The sequence below is a fragment of the Mus caroli genome, unplaced genomic scaffold (assembly GCF_978045245.1).
Source record: "Mus caroli unplaced genomic scaffold, Mus_caroli_1 scaffold_1, whole genome shotgun sequence".
NCBI lineage: Eukaryota > Metazoa > Chordata > Mammalia > Rodentia > Muridae > Mus > Mus caroli.
Genome location: NW_028227256.1, coordinates 109,888,589 through 109,903,758, shown reverse-complemented (window position 1 = coordinate 109,903,758; position 15,170 = coordinate 109,888,589). Strand labels below are relative to the sequence as shown.

The window sequence follows — 15,170 nt, the reverse complement described above, 5'->3', positions numbered from 1 at the left end:
TACCTTCCTCTGCCTTTCTCTTTCTTTTCTTCTTTCTTTCCTTCTTTCCTTCTTTCCTTCTTTCCTTCTTTCCTTCTTTCCTTCTTTCCTTCTTTCCTTCCTTCCTTCCTTCCTTCCTTCCTTCCTTCCTTCCTTCCTTCCTTCCTTCCTTTCTTTCTTTCTTTCTTTCTTTCTTTCTTTCTTTCTTTCTTTCTTTCTTTCTTTCTTTCTTTCTTTCCTCTGTTTTTTTTTTTAATTTTATTATTAGTTTTTTCTCAGATCTGGTCACTTAGTGGCTTCGAACCTATCAAGCAGGCTAGGATGGCTGCTCTGTGAACCATTATGCATCTGCTAGTCTCAAATTTTTCAGCAGTGGGATCACAAGGGCACACAATTTATGTGGCTTTGGGGATAATATTCAGGTCTTCTTGCTTGTGCCATAAGTAATTTACCAACTCTCTTCAACCACTCTGCATGGCTAAAGAGCCATGTAGAATGATTTTTCAGGCACATGTATTGAATAGCCTACACAGTGGACTCAGGAAGAGTCTCTGTTTAAAGAGTTACTCCTCATTTCAGTCGGAGCAGATTCCTAATTCACTGAAAGAAAAAGGAAAACCCTGAAAGCTTCATTTCTGAGAAACAGGAGAATTCCTAAGGAAAAGAGGAAAAGAAGCCAATTTTCTATATTTATAAAACAAGATGAAATCGTTTCTATAATTATTGTGAAATTATGGGATGTTTTCCTGTTAGGAGTTTTCCTCCTTTTAGAAATTTCTTAGAGATTATGGTCTGAAATAAAGCCCTAGAATTCATCTAAGAGATTCTCTGGAAAGATTTTAACACTGTGCTGTAGAGACAGTTGTGACTACTATTAAGTAACTCACTTATTCTCCTATATTTTAGGCACTTCTCATATAAAGAGAGCCACAAGGATCCCTTGGGGAAGTGCACTAATTGGAGGTTCTCCATATGCCTATCTTACTGAGTCCAAAAAAAGTTCACAGAGAAATCTGCCGTTCAGTCTTATTTCATTTCTGATCCTGTGACTCCTACTCCAAACAATGAGAAGAAGAAAGGCTTTATTCAGCTCACAGTTCCAGGTTACAGTCAGATATTGCAGAAAAATCAAGGCAGAAACTTCAAGTATCACATCAACCTTCATGACAAGGCAGATAAAAGATCCTTCCCTGTTTTGTTTTCTCAGGTTTAGTGTAGTATGGTTATACTGTATCTACCATGGACAGATTCCCAAAGATGTACACACAGGTAAACCTGATCCAAACAAAATTCCTTAACCAGGTCCTGTTCCCAGTTTATTCTAGGCCGTGGCAAATACATAATTTGAAATGAATATCACACCATTCTTTCTCTTTGTTTGTTAAGTAACTGAAACTACATATTACAGACACTGCCCCAAAAGCACGAGGAACTTCCCTTAGCCTAGGGCTTTGAAAATACCAGTGTTCCCTGCATTCTCCTGGGACAAGCAGCACTAGAGAGCTGTGCTTGTGTGTCCAATTGCAACAGTACACTCTCAAATGTCTCTTTTGTGGATGAATTCAACTATATTTACCTTTATGTGTGTGTTTGTATATGTATGGTGCAGATGTTCATGTATATGTGTGTGTATGTGCTTGGGTGTGTGTGCCTGTGCGTGTATATGGATGACTGTGTGTGTGTGTGTGTGTGTGTGCATGCAGGTGGGTGCTGCATATCTATAGGTCAGAGAACAACTTGTAGAAATCAGTACTCTATTTCCACTATGAAAGTACTGAATATTAAACTCAAGATGACAAGTTTGGAAGCAAGTGCCTTTACCCTGTGATCTTACCCTGTGATCTAGGTGAAATGTTTTAGAGCCTCAAAAGTCATGGGTTTTTTTGTTTCTTTGTTTGGTTGGTTTTTTTGTTGTTTATTTTGTTTTGTTTTGTTTTGTTTTGTTTTGTTTTGTTTTGTTTTGTTTTGTTTTGTTTTGTTTTGTTTTGTTTTGTTTTGTTTTGTTTTGTTTTGTTTGAGACAGGGTTTCTCTGTATAACCCTGGCTGTCCTGAACTCACTTTGTAGACCAGGCTGGCCTCGAACTCAGAAATCTGCCTGCCTCTGCCTTCCGAGTGCTGGGATTAAAGGTGTGTTCCTCCACACCCGGCTTGAACATCATGTTTTAAAAGACCAGAATACACACATTTTGGAGACATTTGTCCATATGGGGTAGTAATAAGATTTGATTTTGCTGTTGTCTTCTGAAGCAGATGACTTAATTCAAAGTCATTTCTTTTGCTAACATTGCTAGCTCGGCTAAGCCTCAAATACTTTATGTCCCTGTAGATTTGGTACTGAACAAAATGACCATATACATGTATTTACCTTCTTCTTGCTGGATAGTCTCATTTGAGTGTGGATGAAGATAAAAAAAAAAAAAAAAAAAAAAACAAGTTCTGATTTCTAAAAGTAAACAACAAATACTTTTCTAGTTTTGAGGATGAAAGCTACTGAAGCATTGAATGCAATAAGATAAGGAAACAGAGAATTCCCAAGTGGAAGCTTCCCTGGCAATCAGGGCCCATTCAAACTGGCACAGCACATCTCAGCTCTGTGCTGTTGTCTCCTCTCACATGGCAATACACTAATATCTTTTCTTTTTATCCTCCGTCTTCCAAACTCTAAATGGAGAGTGCAGACGAGTTTATAGAAGTTTCTACAGGAACTTTGTGGCTTAATGATCAGGGCAGGAACAATACAGGGAAGTGGCATTGTAAACATAAAATGCTTTGAAGAGCAAAGTGAAGTATCTGGATGATGTGTGGATTGCTTGGATTCAGATGTGCTAAGAATAGTACAGGGGCCTTGGGCATGGTGACTCATTCTTTTATTAGGACATGTCTCATGATTGAAGAGATCATTCTGATGGTAAAATACTTTTTTTTTTTTTTAGTATAGATAGGGTTTATTCAGGGCATGGGGAGGGGAGTTAAGAGGGTAGCAGAGGCAGAGAAAGTCAGAGAGAAGGAGAGAGTAGAGAAATGGGGGCCGGCCATGGCCATGTGGAGGCAAGGGAATTGGGAGTAAGGGGGCAAGAGACAAGAGAAAGGGAAGAGTGTAATAGGGTAAGAGTGATAGTAAAATACTTACTATACAAGCATGAGAGTATGACTTTTATCCCTTAGGATTCATCTAAGATATTAATATACAGTGAGTTACTGAGAGGTGGACACAAGAAGATCCCAAAGAGAATGGGGTAGCTAGCCAAAGTAAATATTTCAGTGAACTCCAGGACAGAGAGATGCCCTGTCTCAAACAATGGAGTGGATAGCAACTGGGGAAGGTATCCTCTGGCCTCCATATGCTTGCAAACACATGTGGATACACATAAACAAACATATGATAATATCCTATCTATCATCATTAAGCAGATTTATTGTTATTTCTTAGTTTTATACAATAGCTTCAGCAGCTTTTTAGATTCTAAATGACAAAACGTGTACCTTTTTATTTTGTATCATGATACATGGGTTTTAATAATTTCAAAACCCATATAAAACCATGAAACTCATTTCCTAAGTCATTTTGCCCTTATCAGTCTTTCTGGTAGATTGGGGCTAGGTGCTACTGAGGATACCTTTCAGCACCCCACATTCTGCTAGGTGCTCCAAAAATAATGGAAATGTATCACTTTTATGGCACTTGGTAATTTTCCTATGCTATGAAGATGTCTTTCCAGTCAATGGACACATGTTAACTAAAGGGATAAACTTTCACAAACCCTTTCACAGTCTGTGAAATAGTGCCAGATTCACGATAAACACATGCAATGAGCTGCACATCAGCTATGTCATACAGAACTTTCTCTCTGGCTTAAAAATTTGTAAGAGGAGATGTTTGTTTAACCTTAGTGCCCTGAACTCCATTCAGATCACCCAAGAAGCTTTATTCTCTGCCATTAGTTATTCTTTTTTAATATAAATTATTTTATTTCAAATTAAAAAAAAACAAAAACCAAAAATGCAACATCCTAAAAAATTCTTTTTACTGGTAATACAAATTCCTATGAAGTTTTTTCTTTTCCTAACAAAAGGAATTAAAGAAATAGAAACATTCAACATCAAAAGCTTTAAATCTAACTGTATGTTGTAGCCCCTGAAAAAGCTACAAAGTTTTTAAAAACTATTTTCTCTACAAAGAATCTCATCAGCTACACAAAAATCTGTACAGTTTTAAAAAATAAATCTCTTACCAAAAAAGAGATTACCACTGTCTCTCTTAAACACCAAAATCTGAGACCTTATAGTCTTCCCTTCCCTTCCTATGATTAATAGCATCACACAGCTAAATGGGCTGAGGTGTAGTAGAATGTTTCCATGCTGATAGCTCACAATTTGGATGCAGACACCATTAATTAGATGTTTGTCCTCTGACATCTTCTTTCATCCTTCTGCTGAGGGCTGGGTGTTAACACATCAAGATGTTATGATATAAAGAACATATTCAGAACTCTCACATGCAAGTTGGTGCAAAACATTCTGTAACACACAGGGATGAGAATACTAGACATATTAAGATATTTTAGCCAAGCAACAGTAGTTTACCTTATTTTTTATGACAGCTCTATTTTATCATCATGTATTTGGGTCCAGGAAAATACTTTATTTTGGGCATATGTGATTTTTCTTGACTAAAAGTGGAGTTAACATTTGCTTCTGGGGCAACATAAACTAGTTGCTCATGTTTTGGAATATATATTTTGATATAATATCTCTCAAAATAGGTTTTAGAATATTGATATCAAAACAAAAAGTACACAAAGAGCCAGCAAATATTTAATGTCTATGATGAGCTCTATCAATCAAACTCTTAAGAGTTTTGGAAGACACTTCTCAAGGGGACAGATCTGGGCTGCAAGTGTCCAGATCTAGAAAAGGAAGCAGAGCATGACGGAGGGAGGGGGAGGTGCCCTCTTTCTCACTGCTTTGTGTTCTAGAATACCAGCTTCCTCAGGTTATCTTACCTGGCTTTCCTTTTACATAAATTCTAATGTCAGAAGATACTTAGGTATGGGTGAGTCATTGATTCTCCTACTGGAGTGAGATAGAAAGAGTTATGTCCCTCTCTAATAATCCCCTGCCCTAGGCTCTATTCTGAAAGTCATAGCTTTTTTATGGTGATGCCTATTACCTTCATGGAGGTCTAGTTAGGTTCAGATTAAGGTCAAAGTGATTATTGTTCTTTGCCTTGAGGATATTCTCTGTCCCCTGTTGATGTTCTTTTTCTTCCCATTATTTCAGTGTTTGAGATATTATTCTGCTAAAATGAGGTCTGTCTTTGCTAATGCATAATTGTTGGGGTTAAATTAAGATATCCTGAAGACACAGAATTTGACTGCTGCTTCAAGCAGGAGGAATCTCAGCCAGCTGGTGAAACATTTTGTAAAGTAGGCAACACCCACAGATGAGCAAGGAAAAGGTAATTGGTAAGGAGAGGAAGGCCAGTATCCAGGATGACTACAATGATCACCTTTCATAGTGCATCCTATTAGTGCCAAAAAGTGCTTTGCGGGACTATAGAACCCACTTTTTATTTTGAGTGCAGATTGGATGAGACAAAGTACTGAGGGACTGGAGAAGTAGCTCTTGTGAAATTGTGGACAAGATTCTACAAAACGACTTCAGGTGGCAGTAACATCTTTAAAAAACATTTAGTGTATGTGTGTATATGAGTGTATGAGAGTGTGAGTGGCTGTGTGTGAGTCAATATGGGTATATGTGTTTATGTATGTGTGTGGGTGAGTTTGTGAGTGTGTGCATGCCTGTGACTGTGAATGTATGTGTATGTGTGTTTGTATGTCTGTGTATGTCTGTGTCACTATGACTCAGTGTGTGAATGTGTGTGTGTTGTGTGTGTATTTGTGTGTTGGTATGTATATTTTTGTGTGAGTGTATGTATCAATGTGTGTCTATGTGTGAGTGTTTGTTTTTGCATATATAAGTGTGTATGAGTGTGTACATGTGCATCTGTGTGAGTACATGCCTGTGTGTGTATATGTGCATCTTCCTATGTGTGTAGGTTAATAAGAGTAGGAGAGTGATCTTGTACATATGTTTGAATATGTGTGAAGACCAAGGGATAATTTGGGTTGTCACTACTTAGGTATTGTTCACTTAAAAAATATTTTTAAGGCATAAAGATTCCCATTGTCCTGGAATTTGCACTTACAAAGTAGGTGAGAAGAGCACAGCTCTAGTGGGAACTAATGCCCCATCACACACACACACACACACACACACACACACACACACACACACAGTAAGTATAGATGTGTGTGTATGTGTGTAATTATGCAAGTTGATTAAATGGGTGGGCCCCCCAGAAAATGTGTGTGTGTGTGTGCGTATGAGTGTGGGTTTTTCTGTCCATCTTGCCTGTGGAAAAGTGTTTGTGTTTTTTGTTTGTTTGTTTGTTGTTTGTTTTTCTGCAAACATGACTTTGTTTTCTTCATTCACAAAGAGATAGCAAGTGCCAAATCTCCCACTCTCCTGCCCAGCCAGATGCAATGTTCCTGGTCAAAAAAGAAAGGAATTCTAACAATTCGTCCTTACTTAATCCCTGCTGTTGCTATCAGTAATTAATACCAAATGTATATCTGTTTTTCTATATGTATGTACAAATAAGTTAGAAGTGTTCAAAGATTCATGCTGGAGATATTTTCCATTAATGATAATTAAATTTTGTTTTGTCAATTGTTTTGAGCATGTAAATAACTGATACATGTCACCAGGCTTGTTTGCTATTAACTTGGCCACAATCGCCAATGCTTCTTCCCAACCGATGCCTTCAAAGGAAAGATAAAGAGAAATGGTGCTCTGCAGGTTCCTGACAATTATGATCATAGGTTACAGTCAATACACTTGTCAAAGTCCTTTGTAACCTAGTATTGTAAGTGTTCCTTCCACCTTCACAACCTATGATTTTATCTTGTCAGTCTGTTCAGTCCAGTGATCTCATTTTCAAAAAAAAAAAAAAAAAAAAAAGTCAACACAAATACCTTAAAATCCTCCTGAAGCCAATCAGATCAAACACATTGCAATTGTTAAGATACTTGAATCAAAATGAAGAATCCTGTGTTAAGGGTTGGATAGATGGCTCAGTAAGAAAAAAACACTTTGCTTCCTGAAGACCTGAATCTTGTTCCCAATATCCATGTTGCTCACCTTACAATGACTTGTTACTTCAACTCCAAAAGATCTGAAACATTCTTCTGGCTCTGTGCACCTTCTCATATGTGAGGACATATAACCACACATATACACATACATACACATAAGTAAAATAAGGAAGAATCCTGGCTTAATTTGAGTGGAGGTCCCTAAGCTCTTATAGATGGAAGCTTGGAGCTGTCTCTTGGTCTTCACTGTCATTGGACAACGGAGCCAATAGATCAAGGAAGAAATTAATTTTTGGATTTTGAGTAACTTAATCCTATATAAGAAAGTATATGCTTTGCAACTTTTAAAGCATTATTTGATACTTTTAGTACATGAAGGTAAGACATGGTCCTTTTTATGATCAACTTAATGATGACTGGGTTATGATATATGTGTGTAAAGAATCAATACAATTAAGTGCTCAGGGTACTGTCTCAGAGACATACAGGAAGAGAAAACTGTATAAGGAATTTTTTACTTGAAAGGAAAGTAGGGTGGCTTAACTCAACATAAAATATGCCACTTTTGCCTCAAAAGGAAAAGGAGATACTTTATCTTAGAGCCAATTATGAGTGACCATGACCATCAAACACAGATTCAACTTAACCCAACTAACAACATAGTACCAGTTTGGTGAAGGTTTTCTGGTAACATAGCAAATTTATAACATAAGATTATTTTTCAAATACCTTGGTTGGTATATCAAGCAGGCAGGTTAGAGTTAAGTGAAGAAACTCTAGCACAGATCTCAGATGCTATACTATATCATCCTTAACCTTTGGGTTGATGGAAGTTGAAGGTATTGTTACTATATTTCAAAAGGATTTGCTCAACATTCACAAAGATAATAACCAGACACAGAAGTCAGCAATAAATGACTATTTAGGAGTCCAAAAATCAAAGATAACACAAGATAGTTTGGCTCGAGACTGAACTTATTTGGATTTCTCCATAGTAATTAAAATTTTAATAGCCAATAACCCTTATGCAATGTTCAACCCCATGCAGTTTCTGTCTTGGAAGTCCTGCTAACAGCTTGTGAGGGCATTCAAGGTTAAGATAGCTGCTGGTCTAGGACACACAGAGTTCTTGGACAGCTGAATATATTCAGAACTTTGAGTAGAAACTAAGATCCAATTGTAAAAAATATTTACAATTGGAAAGAAAGTGCAGGTAACAGTTCATTTCAACCAACATATGGAGACTTTAGGAATAGGTGTTATTTTAGACCCTGGTGGTAAGTATTAGGCTTTAGTTGGAGTTAGAGAGTTAAAGAAAGCAACAACTTAATGAGTTGCTTTTAGAACTCTCATGGATTATGCATGGAACCAATAGAAATTTCAGTGAGACATACTGAGTTTATTTTAGGCTGAGGGAGGGAAGGACTTCGGCATGATTCTTATAGAAATTTACTTTTGAGAGAAGTAACATGTACATTTTATTTCTCTTCATGGAGCATGAGATCAATAGACCAGGAAGCAAATTTGTTGCTATTAGGTGTCAAGAAAAAGGGACACATCTTAATCATAAGGACTCTCAAGGAGTAACAGAGGAAGCAAGAACAAAATCTAGAGCTTTTGTACTTGACATGAGAAAGAGCAGAAAGACTAAAATAGGATCCAGAGGATCAGAATTAGTTAAATAATTTTAGCAGACTTTGAGATATTGTCACTCTATCTTTTTCTAATATTGGGATGTGGGAAAGTCATGGAAGTAGCCTGGTGTATGAGAACCTGAAATGGAGCCTTTCCCCATAGACTCTGGGTAGTTGGTTTGGATATGAATGATGTACATCCTCAGTTGTTCCTCCTCTATAGGAACTCATTCAGCCCTGGAAGGAAAGTTTACTAATTCAGCAAATCCTCAGACTTCAACAAAGCTAAAGCATCAGAAAACACCAATAAAATAGACACAATTAATGCAAAAGGGCATAGCATATATTTATTGTCCAGACTCGGTGGAATTAGGGGATGAAGAGTGGTGGGGAAAGAAATTGTAAAAAAATGGAGAAACTAAGATGACTTTCAGAGAGTTAGGGATTCTGAAAATAAAAAACAATGACTATATAGAGAAAGATTTACTGAAGTTGATAGGGACAGAAACTGGTTCTCATCATACATAATAAGAAAAAAGTAATGGTAAAAATAGGTTTTTGATTTGGCCACATTAAAAAGAATGACAATGTTGATCAGTGACTCTCCCATGTACATATTTTGGGTATTGCATAATACACAGATAAGTACTCGTGGCCAAGGAGTGCTCCTGATAATCATTGCCCATCATGAAATAAGTTTCTGTCTGCTACATACCCCAGGAAATTGTTTGGAATCTGTGAATTTTCTTCTGGAGACAAGTTCTCTTTTGGCTGGCAAGTCTTTGATGTCTTCTGCCTCCTCAGCATGAGATTCTGAGCAAAGTTCAATTTCTCAGGGCCTCCATCCCCCATGACACTGGGATTACCGTTCTGTGAAGGTATTCTGTTCTTATAATATGGGGACTGGGGACCCAAACTCAGGTTCTTGTGCTTAAGTAGCAAGCACTCTTACACACCAAGACATCTCTCCAGTCCCAAAATCAGTATTTCCATATTCATCCAATTCCTATTATAGTCAATATTATTATTAACATTTTATATAAGCTGATATTCTTTAAGTATGTTTTTCAATAGATCTTTTCCATTTCTACTTTTCTATGAATATACTATATTTTTTTATAGTTTGGCAGGACTTTTAATCACTTGAAGGATTGAGAAATTCAAATATTATGAGACAGACTGAAAATAGGAGAAAACATAAGCTGGAAGAAATAGAAATAGATATTAAGAATTAACAACTTGCCAGCTCAAGAACCTGTCAATCATACTAACTTAGACTGAAATATTTATTCAGTCTAAAATTCAGAAAATCCTGTGACTGCCAGAACCTTACTTATAAGACACCTGCACTGTCAGTCAGCCAAACTTCCAGAAATCAATCCAATTTTGATTAATTTCTTTGCCCTCTGTCTCACACTTTATAATCATTTGATTATTAAGGTAGTTGGATGTCTCCCTAAATAAAGACATGGTCACTGATAAGTGAAGTCACATGAAACAAGACCCTAATTAATTATGAAGTCTTATTTAGATATCTAGTAATGAAAGTGCAATAAAAGCAAGGAAAATGGATTCTATGACCTGTAACCAGAACTCTTTCCAACTAATAGTCTGCGATGGCAATCAGGATCCAAAGAAGCCCTGGTGACTGATAAATTTGAATGAAGGTTAAATAATTATTTTTAAGCAGTTAATTATTATAATCTAGTGATGAGCTTCACTGCTTTATTAAATAGATCAGCATACTGCAGACACACAAATTAGCATGTACTCTGAAACCCTGCCAAGGGAGGCTCTAAGTCCTGTGGAAGTAAATGAAGTTCTTCATTCCTTTTCTACCAATTAACTTCTATATGGACGTTTCACTGGCACAAGATTTTTCTTCCCTGTATGTTATATGTTAGCTTCTGTAAAGGTGCATATGTGTGTGCATGGATGTACATATGAAAGCTAGAATACAGTTTCTTTAGGAGTTTTCCATCTTATATTTAAACAGATTATTTCACCATCTCACAGCTCTCCAAGTAGGTTAAACCTGCTAGAAAGGGAGTAAGAGGGATCTACTCTTACTCTACTCTTTTCTCTACTTCTCCTGTAGGACTAAAAGCATGCCTGAAATTGTTTTCATGCTCATTGTGGGTGAACTCCAGTCTTCATGATTGCAAACCAAATACTTGGATAATTGAGTCTTCTTGCTAGCAAAATGTAAGTATGTGGGTTTTTTGTTTATTTGTTTGTTGCTATAGAAGGCATTATTTATGTATAATGAGTACACAAGTTAGGTATTATGTATGTGTATTTTGTGTATATGGTAGGCATTATGACATTATGAATATGAAAGGGGTGAGCATGTGTGAATAAGATAGTGTATGCTTGTTACATTTTAAGGTGTTTGTGTGGAGGATGGTTCTATGTGCTTATTTTTGTTATGTGTGTCATAAGCATTATGTATGTGTTTGATTTGTATGTGCGGGTAAGGTAGTGTGTGTGTACATGTTTTATAATTGGTGTGTATGTGTGTGTGTGTGATACATATGCATATAAAATATAGATTGTAGGTCAGTGTTTTTTTAGAAATGAGTAAATTTGTACATGACAGCATCATAACAGAAAAGCAGAAATGTAAAGTGAACTGGTTCACATTGTTAATTATTGGTTTACAGAGTATCCATAGCTCTTTAAGAAACTTAACTCACCTCATCCTTATGTTATTTATACAGTTAATAGTTACTAGGAGAGGGAAGGAGACTTTCTTAAGTGGTGTAGATACTATTAAATTATCCACGTTTCTGTAATAACCCGTTGTTCCTAATCTGTAAGCAACACAAACACTAGTGAAATTTACACAAACACTATCTCTCTCTCTCCCTCCCCCCTCTCTCCCTCTCCCTCCCTCTCTCTCTCTCTCTCTCTCTCTCTCTCTCTCATAAACACACACACAAACACACAAAGAAAGAGAGCTAGTTGTTAAGCGAAAGTAGTCAGCAGAAGTGGAAAGAACATGAGACAACAAGAGAAGTAATAGGAAATGAACATGATCTAAGTGTATTATGTACACTTCTGAAAATATAATGAAACACATCATTCTGCAGAACTAATATGTGCAAACAGACACTTCTGAAAACTACTTGCTTTTCTAGACCTTTTTGAGATATTTCATCTTCCTCAATGTGTTGGTTTTAGTTTGAGAGGATGCAGGCTATCCTGGTAAGGCATGTATAGCATCAAGAGAGGGGAATAGCTAGTCACATTGAGTCTGCAGCAGGAAATTAAAGTGAACAAGAAAATATGTGGAGCTCATTTAAGACCCTCCTCTAGTGACCATCTGTGTCCAGTGATGTACTGATTGCTGAAGGTTCAGCAATCTTCTCAAACAGCCAGCATCTAGGGATCAAGCATTCAAGTATGTGAGCCTATGGGAGACAATTCACCAACCACAACAGCTTTTAGTGTAAGTTTGAAATCTGAAGCATATGTTATAACAGACCCTTCAGTAGACCTATCAGCTGCCCATCCACCTGTTTCTGTCTTAGTAATAGAGTCCAACTTTCTTTTAATAATCATTGAATTCATTTACATTTCAAATGATGCCCCCTTTCCCCCTTCCCCCTCCTCAAACTCCCTGACCTATCCCTCCTTTCCCCTGCATCCCCTTTGACTCTATGAGAGTGCTCCTCCACCCTCACACCCACTTCTACCTCACCCCTCTAGCATCCCCCTACACTGTGGCATCAAGCCTCTCTGACATCCCATTGATGTCAGATAAGGCCATCTTCTGCTATACATATATCTGGATTCATGGCTCCCTCCATGTATACTCTTTGGTTTGTGGTTTAATCCCTGGGAGCTCTGGGTGATGCAGTTAGTTTGTATTGTTTATTTTATTGTATTGTAGTCTTCAGCTCCTTCAGTACTTTCCCTATCTCATCCATTGGAGTTCCCAGGATCAGTCTGGTGGTTGGCTGTGAGAATCTCTATCTGTATTGATCAGGTGCTGATAGAACCTCTCAGGGATCAGCCATATCAGGCTCCTGTCATCAAGCTCTTCTTGGCATCCGAAATAGTGTGGGGGTTTGGTGTCTGCAGATGGGATGGATCCTTAGGTGGGAAAATCTCTGGATTGTCTTTTCTTCAGTCTTTGTTCAATTTTTTTTGTTAATGTTTTTCCTTTGGACAGAACTATTTCTGGGTTAATAATTTTGAGCTGTGTGGTTAGCCCCATCCCTCAATAGGGTGCCATGCATATCTACTAGAGATGGTCTCTATGAGTTGTATCTTGCATGTGTTGTGTATTTCAGCTAACTAGACATGCTGCTTAAATACAATTATGCATTGTACCAGTGTAACTTGGTTCCATTAGAGCTAAAAGCATCTTTGTCTTTTTAAAGGATACAGGCTAGTGGCCTACACTTGGTCAGTAACCAGGAATGATGAGATGTACTGCACCATCACAGGTTTCTAAGAAGCAGATAGATTATACTTAATTGGATATTCAACATCTCTATTCAGGATTCTACCACATGAAGAAAGGAAAGGAAACAATAAGGACCCATCCTAATTTGTTATCATCACCTTGTATTTTTTAATAAATAAAAACCTAACCCAAAAACTTTTGGTGTCCTTAATGTGTTGTACAAATTAATGGGCCTACATCAGACATTCTGGGATTTCTCTTGCAAATTCAAGATATGTCAGCATCTTTGTTTGGGTGGCATAGACATAGAATACAGCCATTATTTATTATATGCCAATTAACTCATAATGTTCAATATTATAAACTAATTTTTCAAAGTTTTACTGTCTTGTATACACACACACATTTTTGGAGACTGGAAACGTTTCAATGATTTGTTAACAAATATGAGGTAGCTAGGCTCGAGAACTAAGTCAGTAGTTAAGAGCAATTACTGTTCTTGCAGAGAACCTGAGTTTGGGTCTCAGCAACAATGTCCAGCAGTCCACAACTGAATGGAACTCTAGCTCCAGAGGATTTAAAAGTCTGACTTTCCCCCCGGGGGGGGCGTTGAGAGCGAGCGAGAGACACAACAGAGAGAGAGAGAGAGAGAGAGAGAGAGAGAGAGAGAGAGAGAGAGAGAGAGAGAGAGAGAGAGAGAGAGAGAGAGAAAGAGAGAGAGAGAGAGAGAGAACTAAAAATAAAACAAAATATTTAAGAAGAATTAAAATAAATATGAAGTATATTGTGGATCAGTGGTAAAATCACTTGCTACTAACCCTGGAGACCTGAGTGTGATCCATTAAACTCATGTGGTGGAAGGAAAACTGATTCTATCTCTTTGTCATCTGACCACATTTATGTCAAATGTGGTCATGCATGCCCTAGATTCATACAATATAAGTTAATTTTTTTGAAGTAAAGATATGTGTCATATTTACAATTTAATGTCTAGAGAACTGTGATGAAACAATTTGAAGATGTATTTAAAGCTCCCAATAAGATAGAGAGGCCTTTAGCTTAGACAAAAATTGTCATTGAATACCATACCCCATTTTTTCTCCAGTTAGTCAATGGCAAATTAATAAATGTTAACTAAATAAAAGTTAAATAAAAAAGTATCTGGTGGCTTTTGAAATTCAGTGTTCTGAGGTTCACACAGTAATTAAATTAGATTTCATGATTTGAGATAGCTAAGTAGCTGTGATTTTTGCCTTACAAATTTAATGGCAGGAGTGGATTTGTAATGTCAGCAAAGACAGAGGATCCCTTAAGCTCACTGCAGTAAGGTCAACACATTTGGTATGTTCCAGTGCAGACCTGTTCAAAACCTAGACTTGTATACAAAAGAATAGAAACAACAACAACAAAACCAAACAAACAAACCAAATACAGGAATAGCAAGTCTTTAAGATCATTTGCCCATTATTGCAGAGGACATGAGTTCAGGTTTTAAGATCCAAGAAAAGTGTCCCATAACTGTATTTCTGTAACTCCTAAGCTGCATGATACAGCACCCTCATATAGAATCCACAGGTATATTGGCATCCAGCAAATTCTACTCAAGTTCATGGATTCAATTATATACATAAACATGTATATATAATATAACATTGTTACATGGGTTCCGGGATTCAAACTCAGGTCCTGTTCTTGCTCGATCTGTTAATCCACTTTTTCAGTCCATGATACAGTATTTCTCTGGAAAATAATACATATTGATTTATATCTAAATTTTTCATTTTTCTCATATGACATAGAAATATGCCCTTTGTCATTGATTGCATAGATTAAGCATTAGCATTGGAAAGATTTTGAGGTAGATTATTAGCTGTGGAATCAGACATGAATCATCATGTTGCAATGAAGCAAGAGTTGAACATGCCAGCCATAACTAAGCTTCGGCATGAGTAAAGAGAAATAGCAGAGGGAGAAGAGATACTTGC

At 37.0% G+C, this 15,170-nt stretch overlaps 1 long non-coding RNA gene across 1 annotated transcript; it reads left to right on the top strand.

The window, feature by feature from the left end:
* The first annotated feature begins 10,547 nt into the window (after window positions 1-10,547).
* LOC115031314 (uncharacterized) lies at window positions 10,548-13,369 on the top strand. Its single transcript, XR_003836938.2, has 3 exons — window positions 10,548-10,659; window positions 10,870-10,976; window positions 13,160-13,369. It is a non-coding gene; the product is annotated as an uncharacterized LOC115031314 (long non-coding RNA).
* The last annotated feature ends 1,801 nt before the right edge of the window (window positions 13,370-15,170 follow it).